The sequence below is a fragment of the Sciurus vulgaris genome (genome assembly GCF_902686455.1).
Source record: "Sciurus vulgaris genome assembly, chromosome: 5".
NCBI lineage: Eukaryota > Metazoa > Chordata > Mammalia > Rodentia > Sciuridae > Sciurus > Sciurus vulgaris.
The window spans coordinates 169,486,202-169,501,001 of record NC_136465.1 but is presented as its reverse complement, the minus strand read 5'-3'; the positions used below and the strand labels follow the sequence as shown (position 1 = coordinate 169,501,001).

Here is a 14,800-nt window from a genome sequence, read left to right as displayed (position 1 = left end):
CACGTGTTGGGATTTCATCCCATCATGAGATATCAAGAGGGAGGAGAGCAAATCCAGCCGCCGTGTTCAGAGGCGGGCCTTCGGAGGTGACAGGGTTACGTGAGGTCATCAGGTGGAGTCCTGCGATTGAGTCCTGGTGGCTTCATCAGCGGAGGGAGAGCCCTGACAGACACAGACAGACGTGTCCTGCCCCTGGCCCTGTCCTTGCCCTCAGAACTCTCCAGCAAAAGGCCACCACCAGATGTGGCCCCTCGGCCTTGGACCTCTGCAACTGTGAACAGAATAAACCTCCTTTCCTCATAAAGTAGCCCGTCAGGCATTTCATCACAGTCACGCCAAACAGACAGACACAGGTGGTGGGGACAGCCACAGACACATACGTGAGCTGGATATAAAAGGAAGACACAGCAAGAGACACCTCAGGACTCACCCTGTGAAGCAACCAAGGGCCACAGGCCTGCAGCACAGGGTGGCACAGGGAGGCTCTGCCCCGAGGAGGGGAACAGCGTCCCTGCAGGCCCCAGGAGCCGGCCTGCCGGGCTCCTTCTTTGCCTCAGTTTCCTCGTCACGAGATGGGGTCCTACGGCTCCAGTCCCGGGGCTGGGGGGCGAAGGGGGCGCTGGGAGGGCAGCCTGAGCGGAGCCGGGCACCAAGGGCGCAGGACTGAGTGTCACGAGCTGTATCAGCAGAGGTGGGCGCCAGCGTCAGACACTGGCCACGGAGGATGGAAGCTCCTTCTGCGCCTCCAGAACGGCGGCCTCGCCTGGCTCTGCGACCACATGGTGGAGGTGGACTCAGCAGCCAGGTACTAGGACACCCGTGGCGGGGCGAGCAGGGTGGGAGGACCTGACCCTGCGGGCGTGTCGGGAGGGACGAGAGAGGGGGCAGGAGAGGCCTGGGGGCAGCTGGCAGCTCACAACCCTCCAGGCAGCAGACGGGGCTCTGGGGACACAGGCCTGACTGGGGTGGGACCAGCCAGAGAGCGGAGGGACAGATGTGTGTGGCGGGCACACCTGGCTGCAGGGAGTGGGCAGGCAGCGGGGCCACCGACATGGGGCCAGGCAAGGGATGCGAGCCCCAGGGCAGCAGGCCCAGCGTGGCGGGGCAGAGGACGGGACGAGCATGGCCTCCTGCCTCCCCAGGCCCTGGCCTCCCCAGCTCCTCCTTCCATGCTCCACCCAGTGGCCTCCCTTCCAGCCTCTGCCTGACCTTGGGCACCACTGTCCCCAACCCTAGGCCTGGACAGTGTAAGCACAGGGCTGTGGCCCTTTCAGCATCCTCCTGAGAGCAGCTGTTCTGTCAATGGAGACTGCCGCTTGTGGAGTGCCTACTGTATACCAGGCACCACATACACACACCATGTGAACCTCACAATAACCTAGCAAGGTTGGTGTTAAACTTCCATTTTTTCTGAGAACCTTGGGGTTTAGTAATTTGCCTAAAGTCGCACAGTAGGAGAGGGTCGCAATTTCACCAAGTCGGCTGATATGAAGAAAGTGCTTATTCCAGTAGCTGGCACATAATAGGCACTCAATAAACGCTGGAATTGACCCAGGGGTGCTTTACCACTGAGCCACATACCTGGCCCTTTCTATTTTTTTTTTTTTTTTTTTTTTTAATTTTGAGACTGGGTCTCACTAAGTTGCTTAGGGCCCTATTAAGTTACTGAGGCTGGCCTCGAACTTGCAGTCCTCCTGCCTCAGCCTCCTGAGCTGTGGGGATGACAGACAGGAGCCACTGCACCCAGCCACTCCACTGTTTCTATCTGGGAGAGCTGGGGCTCTTTGGAGATCCCTCTTCTCCTTAGTCTCACCTTCTGTGATTTCAGTTACCCATGCACAACCGTGGTCTGAAAATACTGAGTGGAAACTTCCATAAATGAACAAGTTACACATTGCACATCAGTCTGAGAAACATAATGAAATTTTGGGGTCCGGCTCTATCCTGAGAAGGTGTGCACCATCCTTTTCCAGTGTATCCACGCCGTATACCCTACCCTCTCTTTAGCCACTTACTAAACCTCTCGGGGATCAGATTAACGGTCACAGTACTGAGCACTGTGCTCAAGTAACCCTTATTTACCAATAAACACACAAGGTAGACACTGGCAATTTTGTTACGGTGTTATGATTGATCGACTTTATCATTAGATATTATTGTTAATCTCTTACTTTATCCAATTTGTAAATTAAAATTTATCCTAGGTGTGTAGATATAAGAAAAAAGCAACGCACATGGAGTCTGTCACTGTCTGCGGTTTCCGTCCACTGGGACATGTCCCCTGCAGATAAGGAGGTGTGTCTGTACCAGTCCAGTTCTTATGGGATGTGGCCTGTTTATCAGCCGCACTGGGCTCTGGTTGGCCGGTGGCTCCGGAGCACAGGTCACGTCATGGGCGGGCACAGAGCTCATGGTCAGTGATGGTTTGTTGAGTGAATGAACGACATCTCAAGCTCTTAGAGGCGGGTGCTGAACTGTTTCTCACAATGGCGGGATCTCTCCAGCCAAGTGTGCCTCTAAGAATCGTGGTTTCTCTATGGAGGGCCTTGGTCCTCACGGCAGCTGGGCAGCCCCTGTGTCTGCTGCCAGCCTCCCTGGGCCCCTCCCGTAACTGGCCGGCTCCTACCAGCCGTCTGCTGTCTGGGCTCTTGGGCCCCCAGGCCGTATCGGAGGACTCCTCAAGGAGCTCATTAGTTCTGGCCTCGCTCCCTGCGGGTGACTCCAGCCTGGCTCTGCTGGCACATGGTTCCCCTCCCTGGGCCTCGTTTTCTTCAACCCCAGACGAGGACTTTTGGGTCACTTTTAGCTCAGCACTGTCAGAGGGCTGCAGGGAGCAGCTGAAGGCGGTGGGACTTGGTGTCAGGGTCTCTCCAGAGTCTTTGGGCCCCAGAGCCTCCCCGGGGAACTGGCGTGTCTCCTCATGGCCACTAGATGGCGCCAGTGGGTCACCCATCTCCCTGGGGCTGGCCTGGTTGGAACTGCACCCCTGGGATGAAGCGCACACCATTCTCCAGGACCCCGCAGGAGGCCCTGCAGAGGGGTCCTAGAGGGAGTCAGGCCAGCTGGGGGTCTAAGCCTGCATCTCTGCTGCCCACTGGCCCTGCACAGCTCAGCGAGCACGGTCTGTCTCTAGGGACATCGGTGAGCCCTTGGAGTTTAGTGACACACACCTCGGGCCTCCTTGGGCAAGAATCTCGGGCAGGATGCCCAGGGCTCTGATTTGCCTTTGACGGTTCTCTTGCTGTGTGGCCTTTGCCAAGTCACTTCCTGTCTCTGGTCCTCTGCTTGACCTCAACCAGCTTCCAAAGTCTGGGGGTGCCTTCAAGAGATGAAGTCTTGGGAAGCAAGCAGACTCGGGCGTGAACCCTGCTCGGGCCCTCTCCCCAGATGGGCCTGATTCTTTGTGTGATTATCTGTTCCAAGTCCGTCTTCTTGGTTCTTTCGTATGTCCCACGAGGGCCGGGCTCGCGTCCATGGCTGCCCACGGGAACGCCACCCTCCGCCCAGTGCCTGGCACCAAGGCCTTGTCACAAGAGCTGGTGGGACGACCACTCCTGGTCAGCCATTTACTGGGCATCCCTGGCCCTGGCCATTATCTCCAGGTATGGACAAGGAGACCGAGGGCCACAGAGGTTGTGTGCTTGCCCAAGGCCATAGAGAGACTAAGTGGAGGCGCTGGGATTGGAAACAGCTCCAGAGAGTCACGTTGACAGATGAGCAACTGAGTAAAGAGATCCACATCTGAACCCCAAAGTCCTGACCCAAGTTGCCCGTGGATGTTTGCCTTCACGTGAATCTTTTTTTTTTTTTTTTTTTTTTTTTGCACTGGGGACTGAACCCAGCGACTCTCTGCCACTGAGCTACATCCCTAGCCCTTTATAAATTTCTTAAAATTCTGAGACAGGGTCTCACTAAGACTCCCCAGCTGGCCTGGAACTCACGATCCTCCTGCCTCAGCCTCCGGAGCTGCTGGGATGACAGGCACGAGCCCCGTGTCCTGAGCCAGGATCCTTTTAAGAGGAGACCAGGAGTGTCAGAAGAAAGAGACGGGACTCTGGGAGCCGAGGGAGGAAAGGCCACAAGTGGGCGAGTTGGGACCGGCCATCCTCTGGGCACGTCCTGGGGCCGCTCCATCTGGCCTCTGGCGCTGGGCAGCTGGGTGGAGTTGCCTAGTGGGAAGCCATCTTCCAGACAAGGAAACCGAGGCCCGGCGTTGCCGAGATCCGCAGCCTGTACCCCACCCCGTCTTCTTGGAAAGCCCCCCTCCTGTTTACCCCCAGCAGACAGGGGCCAGTGGGGTCTGGGAAAGCCAGGCCGGAGCACAGTCCAGCTGTGGCAGGGGACGGGAGAGCAGCTCCTCAGTGACCTTCAGCCTGGGAAAACTCAGAGTCCTTCCTGTCCCCGCCCTCCCCGCCCCTGCGGCAGTCCCGTCCCCACAGCTGTGAGAAGTTCCCTGGGGACAGCGTCCAGTGGAGGGGGGAGGGGCGCAGACTGGGGAGGCTTGACCTCCGACCCCTGCCTGTCCCTGGGGTCTCCTGGATCCCCCGAGGCCTGGGCTCTGGGCTTATCTGAAGGACTGCCCTGCCCAGGCCCCTGGTGGCCCCGACCCGCAGCTCAGTCCCTTGGAGAGGTGGCCACACCCACTGGCCCCCTTGATCCTGCACAGCCAAGATCTGCAACTAGTGAAGAAACCGAGGTGCAGAGAGAAGAGAGGCCTTGCCAGGGTCAAGGTCCTGCAGAGGACTCTGCTCACCACGTGAGCTCTCAGGAGGCTCTGGACCTGGCTCTGGGGCGTTCTGGCCCCAGCTCTGGGTCGTGCACAAACCCCTTCCCTGAGCCCCCTACTTGCTCGTCTGCAAACTAGGAGATGACTCCTGGGTCCCTCTCTTGGGACGCCACGTGGAGCAAATGAGCAAGCCCCGTGCCTGGCGCTCGGTGTCACCCGCCGGTGAAGCACACTGCAGAGCCGTTAGGAACTGGTCGGAGCAGGGGTCGGGAAGGGGTGAGCGCGTGGGCACATTTCCCCGCCAAGGAGTCAGCAAGCGAGGCAGGGCTGCCTGGCACGCCCAAGCAACGCCGAAGAGCCGGTGGGCCCTGGGTTAGGGTTGGTGGCGTTGCTGTGGCGCTAGGAGAAACCAGAGGGGGCGGGGGGCAGAGCCTGTGGCTTGGGCAGACAGACCTGCCTCTCACTGGAGTCTGTGGGGTTCATGGCAGGGTCTCCTCGTAGCAAATAAACCCTCGAGCTTGAGCAGCCCCAGCTGGGAGGAAGGGAAGGCCGCAGCCACCGCCCCACCCGCAGCCCTCCCCCGCCCCTTGTCCGACCGTCCAGTACTGCAGGAAACCTGAGCATCAGAGCGTTACAAGTTGTCCCCAGGGGACCCTGAGGCGACTGCCCGCCCCCTCAGAGGGGCACGGGGTCTGAGGGGCGGGGGTGGGGGGCGGGCTCAGGAGCAGGAACCTGAACTTGCACATGGAGGCCTGTCTGCACTCACGACCTTCCACCAAGGAGGTCCTTCAGCAGAGAGCCCGAGCAGCCCGGGCCTTGTCACTCACACAGTGACAGTGATGATTCGTCCAGTGCTGCTGGTCACTTCGTGCACCTTCTCTCACTCCGTCCTCAGGAGAGCCCAGGAGCTCAGGGATTCTGGAGCCCCATTGCATCTGCTCAGATCCAGGCTTACTACTTCCAAAGCTGTGTGACCTTGGGCAGGGGACTAACCACTCTGTGTCTTGGTTTCCCCCATCTAAATCAGGATAACGATAGTACCTGGGGTTACCTGAATACGGTCACAGAGCCTGTCACCCAGAACCACGCCTGTCACTGAGTAATGTCACTAAATGCCATCTGTGTACGTAGGTGAGGAGACGGAAGGCTCAGAGTTAAAGGCTGGTCTGGGGTTGACCAGCCAGGAGAAAGCCCAGACTGCAACCAGGGGCTCTGACTGGGGAGCCCTCGTGTCGACCAGATGTGCTCGAGGCACTGCTCTGGGACCCTGCCGGCTGCACCCCACCCTGACCTGGCGCACGGCCATCTGGACTCTCGCTTTGTCTGAGCACAGACGGTAGTGGGAGGCTGGTTCTGGCTGGTCTCCAAGGCCACTGCTGACTGGAGGCTTCTCCATGGGAGTCTCCGGCTGGGGGCTGCAGACCCGGCCGTGACACCCCTCCAGCGAGAGGGGAGAACACACGTTGCGAGTCCTGAACGTGTGCAGAGCCCTCCGCCTCCCACGGGTGCAGCTCCCGGGCTCCCGCGCAGCCCCCGGGAGGTGCCCCCCGCAGGCTGCTCCTTAGGTGCATGTGCAGCAGGCGTGGGAGGGAGGAGCGGGCCCAGCTGGCAGTGAGTGACAGCCTTCCCTCCCTCGCCCCAGGCTATCCGCCGCTGGGTCACCTCTGCAGCTTGGCGGCCGGGGCCAGCTTCCTCGCCCTGGTTGCCCTCGCTTGGCTGGTCCATCCAGTGTGGGCAGTGGCCGACCCTGGGGACACCTTGGCCTGTGGCGAGATGACGGGAAGGGCAGGCAGGCGTGCACCACCCCTGGCGTGGGACACGGTCAGTTCTCTGCCCATCCTCCATCCCGGTTGGCTGAGGCAGGAAGTCACATCTGGGGCACCTTGCAGAGCAGTTTAGCAGAGGCCGGGGCTGGAGGCCGGGCAGGGGGCAGGTGGAGAGGACCCCGGTTCCTGACACGGGCCCCTTCTGGGGGCAGCGAGCCAGGACCCTGCAGGGCTCTGAGTGCGTGGCCCCTCACCACCACGGGCTGGGGCTGCCCTTCCCTCCTGGGTCCCCATCCAGCCGCTTCCCACGTCACCAGGGGCCCCTGGGTGGGGGGTGCCAAACCTACAGGGCCGGCAGGTCTCGGGCGAGGCTGGGCCGCCGGCCCGAGGACTCCACCGCTCCCTCTGCAAGGCCTGCCGGGCACCTCCTGTGGGCCAGGGCTGGGCACCAGGGCCAGTGACCGCCCGGTGGCCAGGCTCCAGGCGGACAGTCGGGATCCATGCAGGCGGAGTATCCGTGTCCCAACGCCTGAAGTCCCGGAGGCTCCTGAGCGCGACCCCGGCCCCAGATGTCCTGTGGCAGTTGTCGACGCAGAGAGGGAGGGCGCAGAATCACCCGAGCTTCGAGTCTGCAGGGCATGGCACGAGGGAGTCAGGTGCTGGACTCGGGTCCCCTCCCTGAGGCGGCTCAGGACGTGTCTGCGGATCCTCCAAAGTCACCTGAAGTCCAGAACACGCTGGTCCTGCGCGCTCCGAACAGGGGCTCCTCCGGCCGGAACGTGGTGAAGGAGATGCAGGTACAGGGTAATCGGGGCCGGAGGGCAGGAGGCTGAGGAGGGGCCTCTTCCAGGGTGAGACCCCGGGCAGGGCCTGAAAGAAGGAGGTGGGAGCCACATCGACCCTGGGGCAGGGCCCGCTGGGCAGGGGCAGGGCAGGGGCAAGCCCTTTGGCACATTTAAGGATCTGCAAGAAAACACTGGCTAGAGTCCAGTGAGCCAGGAGGACAAGGCCAGTGAAGAAAGGTGGGGTGCAGGGAGGTGAAACAGAACTTGGGAAGGCATCCTGGACTTGCAGGGCTGGAGAGGAGGAGGGCCCAGTTTGCCTCACTGGGTTGGGGAGAAGGGACTCTACTAGGACCACTCCCTTGAGCCCCCCTGTCCCAAGGGCAGCAAGCACCTTACACTTAGCAGATGGACAGAAACATCACCTGAGATTCACAGGCAGTTAGAGCCCCCCGGCCCATGCGCCGCCTGTCCACATGTGAGTGGAGAAGCTGAGGCTCGAAGAGGCGAGGCGGACCTCCCCCGCCAACCCAGCCGGCGGCAGGCCTGAATCCTGAGCGCACTTTCCTGTTGGCATGCTACGGCTCTTTTCAAAATGATGTTTGTGAAAATTAGTCTCGGTAAAGATAGCTGAAAAGGCCGGGTTGGGGACGTTTTTAGCTGCCTGTGAGCTAGATAAAAGGTTCTGTTGTTACAAAAATGCTCTTCTTGTGTATGCTGTAAGCATCCGTCAATTTCAGAAATTACCCAGCCTCGCGCGGGAGAAGCCACGAGTGGCTCTTTGATCTGAGCGGGAGGGCTTTGGGTGTGCTGACGACGGGGCTCACTCACGTCACACTCTCAACCCGAGTAGAATACCTCAATTTCCAGGAGCCAGGGGCTATGCCTTTCATCCTGGCAGAGGAAGAACACCATTAACATTTACTAAAGAGGAGGATCTCCTGAGTGGTCACACGGAAACTCACAATCAGGTGACCCCTGAATGCATGTAGGTAGATACACAGGAGCCAGAAGGGTAGGATTTTTAGGAGAGCATCACAAGGTGAAAGAACTGCCAAAAGCCAGCAGAAATCCCAAATTTGAGTTGTTGTACTCTGTACATACTGCCAACTCCCCCTCCTAGCCCCATGAAGCAAGAAGGAGCCGTATTAGTCAGTGTTCACCAGGTGTGCTGCATAACGAGCAGCCCCTGATCTTTTTCTGTGGCAATGGCCCTTTTATTTCTGCTCGTGTTGCACGTCAGCAGCAGGATGGCCAACTGCTGCAGCTCTGGTCCAGGCTGTGGTCAGTTCCAGGCTGCCAGGTGTTTCTCGTGCCAGGATCCAGCCTGAAGGAGCAGCTGTTATCTTGGACAGCGCATCCTCATAGCAGAGAACGGGGACGCTAGTGGGAAGGAGATGCCCCTAGAGCCTTCCCTGGAGGCAATCACACAGTCTGCAAGGCCCATGTTTTGGGGAGAAATAAAGTAATATGGCCACGTCCAACATTCCCTGGGCTAAGCTGGTGACAAATATTTGCTAAGAAACAATGTGGCTTACTGCCACGTTCTAGAGAATGGTGTGTCCAGGGGATTTTAAACCATTCTCACGAGACTCCAGGGATTTCCAGAGCCTCTCTGACCCCCTTGGGCCTCAATGAACGAGCAGAAGCAAGTTCAAGTGGACTGGGCTAAAAGCTGCCCACCTTCAGCACCCACCTGCGCTTTACCTGCCGACTTGCTGGGAAGTTTTCACTTAAAAGCTGCTGTGAGAACACATTTCATTCAAAATGATCACTAAGTGGTCTAATCGGCCCCTCAGGGACAGAGGAGGATGGAGGCCTCCGGGAGAGATCGAGGCCATGAGGCCAAGGAAGCGGACCTGAAGGGACGTGTGACCCGCAGGCACGCTCCTCCTGGCCACCTGGGTCAGCAGACTTCGCGTCCACAGGCACCGCTTCAGAGACTCAGTGGGACATTTTCAAGGCTATAGAAAGTCGCCCCTCAGTATCCCCGGGGGGGCTCCAGGACCCTGACACACTAGCCCCACAATCCCGTCGTTGACATACCTCATGTGAAATGGGTGACCTGACGGTTCTCACGTGCTCCTGATCATCTCTGCGTTACGCATGCCGTTTACTACGCCGTGGACGCCTCGCAGGGACCTCGTGCCGTGTCCTTCAGGGAGTGGTAGCAAGGAAACAGCTTGTGCGTTCGGAGCAGACACGCTCTGTGTTCCTAATAGTTCCAGTCTACACTGTAGGTGGTGGAGTGTATGTGTACGGCAGTGAGAGGCCTGCGGAGAATTAAAAACAGAAGCCACAGAAGCCGGGCACCATGGCGCTCGCCTGTAATCCCAGCTGCTTGGAGGCTGAGGCAGGAGGATAGTGAGTTCAAAGCCAGCCTCAGCAAAAGCGAGGCGCTCAGCAACACAGTGAGACCCTGTCTCTAAATAAAATATGAAATACGGCTGGGGATGTGGCTTAGTGGTTGAGTGCCCCTGTGTTCAATCCCTAGTACCAAAAAACCAAAACAGGGCTGGGGAGATAGCTCAGTCGGTAGAGTGCCTGCCTTGCATGCACAAGGCCCTGGGTTTGATCCCCAAGCACTGCAAAAAACAAAACAAAACACAACAAAAAAACAAAAAAAGACAAAAAAAAAAAACAAAAACCAAAAAATGGAAGGAGTAAAGAGTGCAGAGGGGTTATTGGGATGAAGCAGCTAAAACCGCCTCTTGGAATGGGTGAGATGAAGCAAGACAAAGCAGGAGAGAAAGCACGGTGTACCTGGAAACAGACAGTGGGGAAAGCAGGCGCAAAGGTCCTGACGGTTGCTGAAACCTGGCGAGTTGAAGGCATTGCAAGTTTGAGCAGGAGTGTGGTAGCCAAGAGGTCAGAGATGTGGCCAAAGTCTGAGGCCCTGGGAAGTAGCCGGCTTTGTTGCTGAGGGAGAGGGGAGCCCATGGACGGTTTGGATCAGGGAGAGATGATCTGCTCGGCATCCTGGGAAGAACGGAGGGCAGAGGAGGCTCTTGCCTGTGTGCCGGCAGGGTGTGGGCGGCTCAGAGACCCTGGGGACAGTCCCAGCACTGACTGCTTCATAGACGGCATTCAGTGAAGGCAGAGCAGTGGCATCCGTCCAGGTACCACTGACCATCCTGCTGCTGCCTGGCCTGCGTCCCATGGGGCTGAGCCGCCAGGAAAGCAGCGGCGCAGCTTGGGTCCCCCAGGGTCTCGCTGGCTGGATATCGTGGGGCGTGTATGCCCCCAGGGCAGGCCCTGTCTGGAGAGCTGCCCCCCTGATGACAGTCCTGACCCACGGCTCTCCAGCCACGCGCAGGGCGGCACAGGTGCCCGGACCCCTCCCCCGAACGTCCCCTGGCCCGCCGCCCCCCTCCCTCCCTTTGATAAGGAAGCGTGGTCCTTGGAGGGTGGCTCTTTCCCCCCGTTTGACGTCCACCGGTCCCCTCACCTCAGGCAACGCACACCTCCCGGGAGCCTCCCACGTGCCGGCCACGTGGACCTCGCCTGTGACACCAGCCCATGGCCTTCGGCGGGACTGCGGTGACCCGTTTCCTGCTGATACTCAGTGGCTGTCCGTCCGTCCAACCCGACAGTCAGCCCCCCAAAAACAGTCTTTCCCTGGATGCCCCCGGCGTCCCCGACTCATGCTGGTCCCACACCACGTACCAGCGCCGTGGACGCGAGCTCCTGCCTCCGGAGCCGGACCCCGATGGCCAGGACGGACTCGAGCTCGGAGGTGGAGCTCAGACCCCTTCCCAGCACTGCCGCCCCCCCAGGGGTCTGCCAGGCTCAGGGGCTGGCCTCGGCCCGTTCCCGTCGCTGCTCCGGAGGGACCCGCTTGCATGCACCCCGCCCAGGGACCCTTCAGGCTTGTGTCCTGACCCCTCCGGCTTGGGACTTCCTGCCATTTTGCAGCAGGTAAACATGAAGCGCCCAGACGTGGGTTTTGTGTTTTTGGGAAGGAAAGAATGTCCAGGCACCGTCCCTGGGGGCTCCCTGTTGGCGACTCCAGCCTCCTCGGAGTGTCAGGTGCGGACGACTCTCAGGGTCTGGCTCAAGCTTTCGTTTGACAATGGGACTGAGGCCTTGGGAGAGAGGGACACCAGACCCCAGACCCAGCTCCGTGCTCCCAGCTTCCTGAGAAGGACAGGGAGGGAAGTGGCCCCGCGTTGCTCTAAGTCACTAAGTTCCAGGAAGATTCTCATGCAGCGATGGAAGGGTCCGGTTAAGGCCATTTGCTTCGTCCCTCCCGTGAGGCTTCCCAGGCCCTTGGTGGCTTCTCAGAATCAGACCGACCCCCAAGAACAGAGATCCGTCCCGCAGCGTCTTCAGGAAAGGATGTCACCTCCCGAGATGACAGGCTGGTCTTGTGGAGGTCTGGAGTTTGGAAGGAGATGGTGAGGACACAGGCAGAAGCCATGAGAGAGACAGAGGTGGGCCTGGCTGAGGAGGGGCTGAGAGGACCAGCTCGGGGCCTGACCACAATCGCTGCTGGCTGCCTGAGTCCCCGAGAGCCGCAGCCCCGGGAGGCAGGTCGTTATCCGTCGCAGGTGACTGACGGGGACACGTGAGGGGGACAGGTCTACCCTGCAGCAGCCAGAAGGATGCTTTCTACCTATGACGTCTGATCTCACCTTCCAGCCCGAAACTGATTAGTGGCCCAGCACTGCTCGGATGAGGGGCAGTGTCCTGGCCTTGGCACCTGGGTCCTGGCCCTGCCTGACCAGGGCCTCCTTCTCCCAGTGTGACCCCACACAGCTGGCCTTGGGTTGCTGGAAGGGCCCGAGCCGTCCCTCCCTGCAGGACCTGGGGCTGGCCCTGGCTTTTCCCCGCCTTCCGCCTGCTGGCTCCGCCCCTGCTGTGGTCCTCTTGGTGATCCTCATCGCCTCCTCCAGCTACTGGGGTGTGTGTGGGATACGTTGAGAATGGGCCCCCCCATTCCACTCCAACTGCAGCCCTGGAATGCGGGGGACGCAGGACTCAGGCCAAGCGCTGTCCAGCGCTTGCTCGCAGCGGGCTTTCTGCTGGTCCTTAACTTGGGCTGGGCATCCAGGCTGCCTCTGGAGTGTTCTAAAGATCTGGGGCTGGTGCTCTGGGGGCGCACCTGTGATTCCAGCGACTCAGGAGGCCAAGGCAGGAGGGATCACAAGTTCAGGCTGGCCTGGGCAATGTGGTGGGACCCTGTCTCAAAATAAAAAGCACAGAGGCACGCGGCTCAGTGAGAGAGGGCCCCTGGGCTTGTCCCCAGTACTCCCACACTCAAAAAATGTGGCACCTACTCAAAGAGGTCCTGGTACAGGTCAGGTGCGCGGGTCAGGTGCACTGGACCTTGAAAATGATGAAACATGCCCCAGGCCAAGCCTGGGACAGAGGGCCTGGCAGAGCCTCCAGCCCAGGGGCCGGAGACCACCTTGAGCTGGAGCTGTGGGCTGGGACCATGAGGGAAGCAGAGCCGGCTGCATGCCTGGGCCTGTCTCAGCCCCTGCCCTGGTCCCACGGAGGCCTTGCAGGAGTCCTCCCAGAGGAGAGTATGAGCGTCCCCATTTCCCAGACGGGAAGACTGAGGCAGGGGGCTGTCAGGACTACCCAGCCACAGGCAGCAGAGCCAGAGCCCGAACCCTGGGCAGTGCGGCTGAGGCTGGAGCTTGGCCACCACTCTCCGCTGCCCGGGACTGTGGGGGGCCTGCTAATCGTCCTCATTCTGATGATTGCTTTCTCATCCTCAGGAGTGGACCCCGAGGGTGGGGGCACCTGCACATCTGGGGTCTCATCCCTGTGCAAACGGACGCCCTCCCAGCTTCCAGCAGACACCGCAGAGCCAGGGTCAGGACAGGCTCAGCCCGACCGGCCGCAGGCCGGGCTGCTCAGGACACCGACAGCCTTCCCCTGGTGACAGGGCTACTGTCAGCCACAGGAAGAGGCAGGTTTGCTATGGAAACCTCCGGACTCCAAGAAGCAACACCGGCTGGACTTCAGGGAGGCCTCTCCATGCAGGGCCTCTGGCTCCAGGGTCCCTGTGGCCGCGAAGCCGGTGAACCCGTGCTCGGTAGCAGCTGGGGCCGGCCCCCCACCCGCCGGCACCCACGGAGATGCTCTTTCAGCCCCCGTGGGAGGGCGCGTCGGCGGCAGGCCCGTGTGACTGACGTGTGGGGCGGAGTCTCTAATTACCAGCCGCCTCTGTGCCAGTCAGAGGAAGAAGGGTTCAGGAGTCGGCCAGGGCTGCACCCGGTTGTCGTCCCGAGAACCCTTTCCAGGGGCTGCACCCCGTCTGACAGTGGTGTGGAGACCGCTCCGTGGCGTCTGCGTCATCCCATTCCTGAGCCCCGAGTCAGTGTGCAGACCAGGCCACGAGGACCACACTGGCCTTCCACGACCCCAGCCCCGCTGTCCTCCACCCAGGCGTCCCAAGGCCGTCAGTGCCCAGCTGTTCCAAAACACATCCACGTTCCGTGTCCTCACAGTGACACAGGAGCTCTGGCAGGAGCACCTGGGCCAGGTGCTGTGTGCACACACTCCCGTGTGTCTGGCATGCTGCCCAGCCCAGTACACGTCCAGTCTCCACGTTCACAGATGGGGAAACTGAGGCTCAGACAGGAGAGGAAACCTACCCTGGCACCCAGGCAGTGTGGGGATCTGAAAGCTTTGGAACTGGGACCCTCTGGCCCACTGCACCCCGCTCCAAATGGCTGAGCAAATGGAGGCCAGCGGCATTGGGTGCCCAGAGGCCACATGAACAGGGACAGCGGGATGATTGCCGTCCCAGGCCCCATCCCAGCCAGGCAGTGGGTGTGCAGGAGAGCCAACCTCAGCCTCACCCTGCCTTCTCAAAGTCCCAGAAACTTTCCAGCATAAGCTGCAGTCACAGGCCAGAGCGTCGCCTCACCTGGGCACCCGGGCGCAAGGTTCAGGTGCAGCCAGACCCACGCAGTCTGGAACCTCACCAGTCCCAAGTGGTTGGCACGCATGTGACAGGTTTGAGAAGCCCTGAGCCGGAGGGGGAAGCGCTACAGCATCAGGGTGCTGGCCCTGCCCCCCCAGGAGAGTTCTCTGCGCCCCTCGCCCCCAGTTCTCCACCTGCCGGATGGAGCTGACCAACCTCACAGCATCCCAGCTGGAGGGACCAGAGATGCGGAGCAAGTGGAGGGAGCACATCCACAGCGGCGGAGCCAGAGGCGGGAGGTGGGTGCTGCGGACGTGAGGAGCCTCCCAGAGGCCCCAGACTTGCCGCTGCGTCGACTGTCCCAGCAGACTGGCATGCTGCGGAATCGCATTTCCTGTCTGTAAAAGCTAGGGACTTGGTTTCAGTCTCACATCTTTGTGATCTAAGAAAACAACCAAAGATACCACAACAAACGTTGGTGCCGAGGAAAAGAAGTCATCGGAAGGAGGGGGCGGGGGCCAGACCGTCTCTCCCCACCCCAGCTTGTTCTGGGCAGAGCCTGTGGCTGCCTGGCCTGCCGTGCCTCTGCGTGCTGGCATGTGTGTGCATGTGTGTGCATGTGTGTGAGGGCATTTGTGTTTTTGCG

The 14,800-nt window shown here is 60.3% G+C and overlaps 1 long non-coding RNA gene across 1 annotated transcript in view; it reads left to right on the top strand.

Annotated features, from left to right (window-relative positions):
• The window catches only part of LOC306662122, a 33,081-nt gene extending 19,187 nt beyond the window's left edge, over window positions 1-13,894 (top strand). Inside the window, exon 4 of the long non-coding RNA XR_013764075.1 lies at window positions 13,814-13,894. This is a non-coding gene — a long non-coding RNA (uncharacterized lncRNA). The remainder of the gene's footprint in view (window positions 1-13,813) is intronic.
• Window positions 13,895-14,800: the final 906 nt, after the last annotated feature.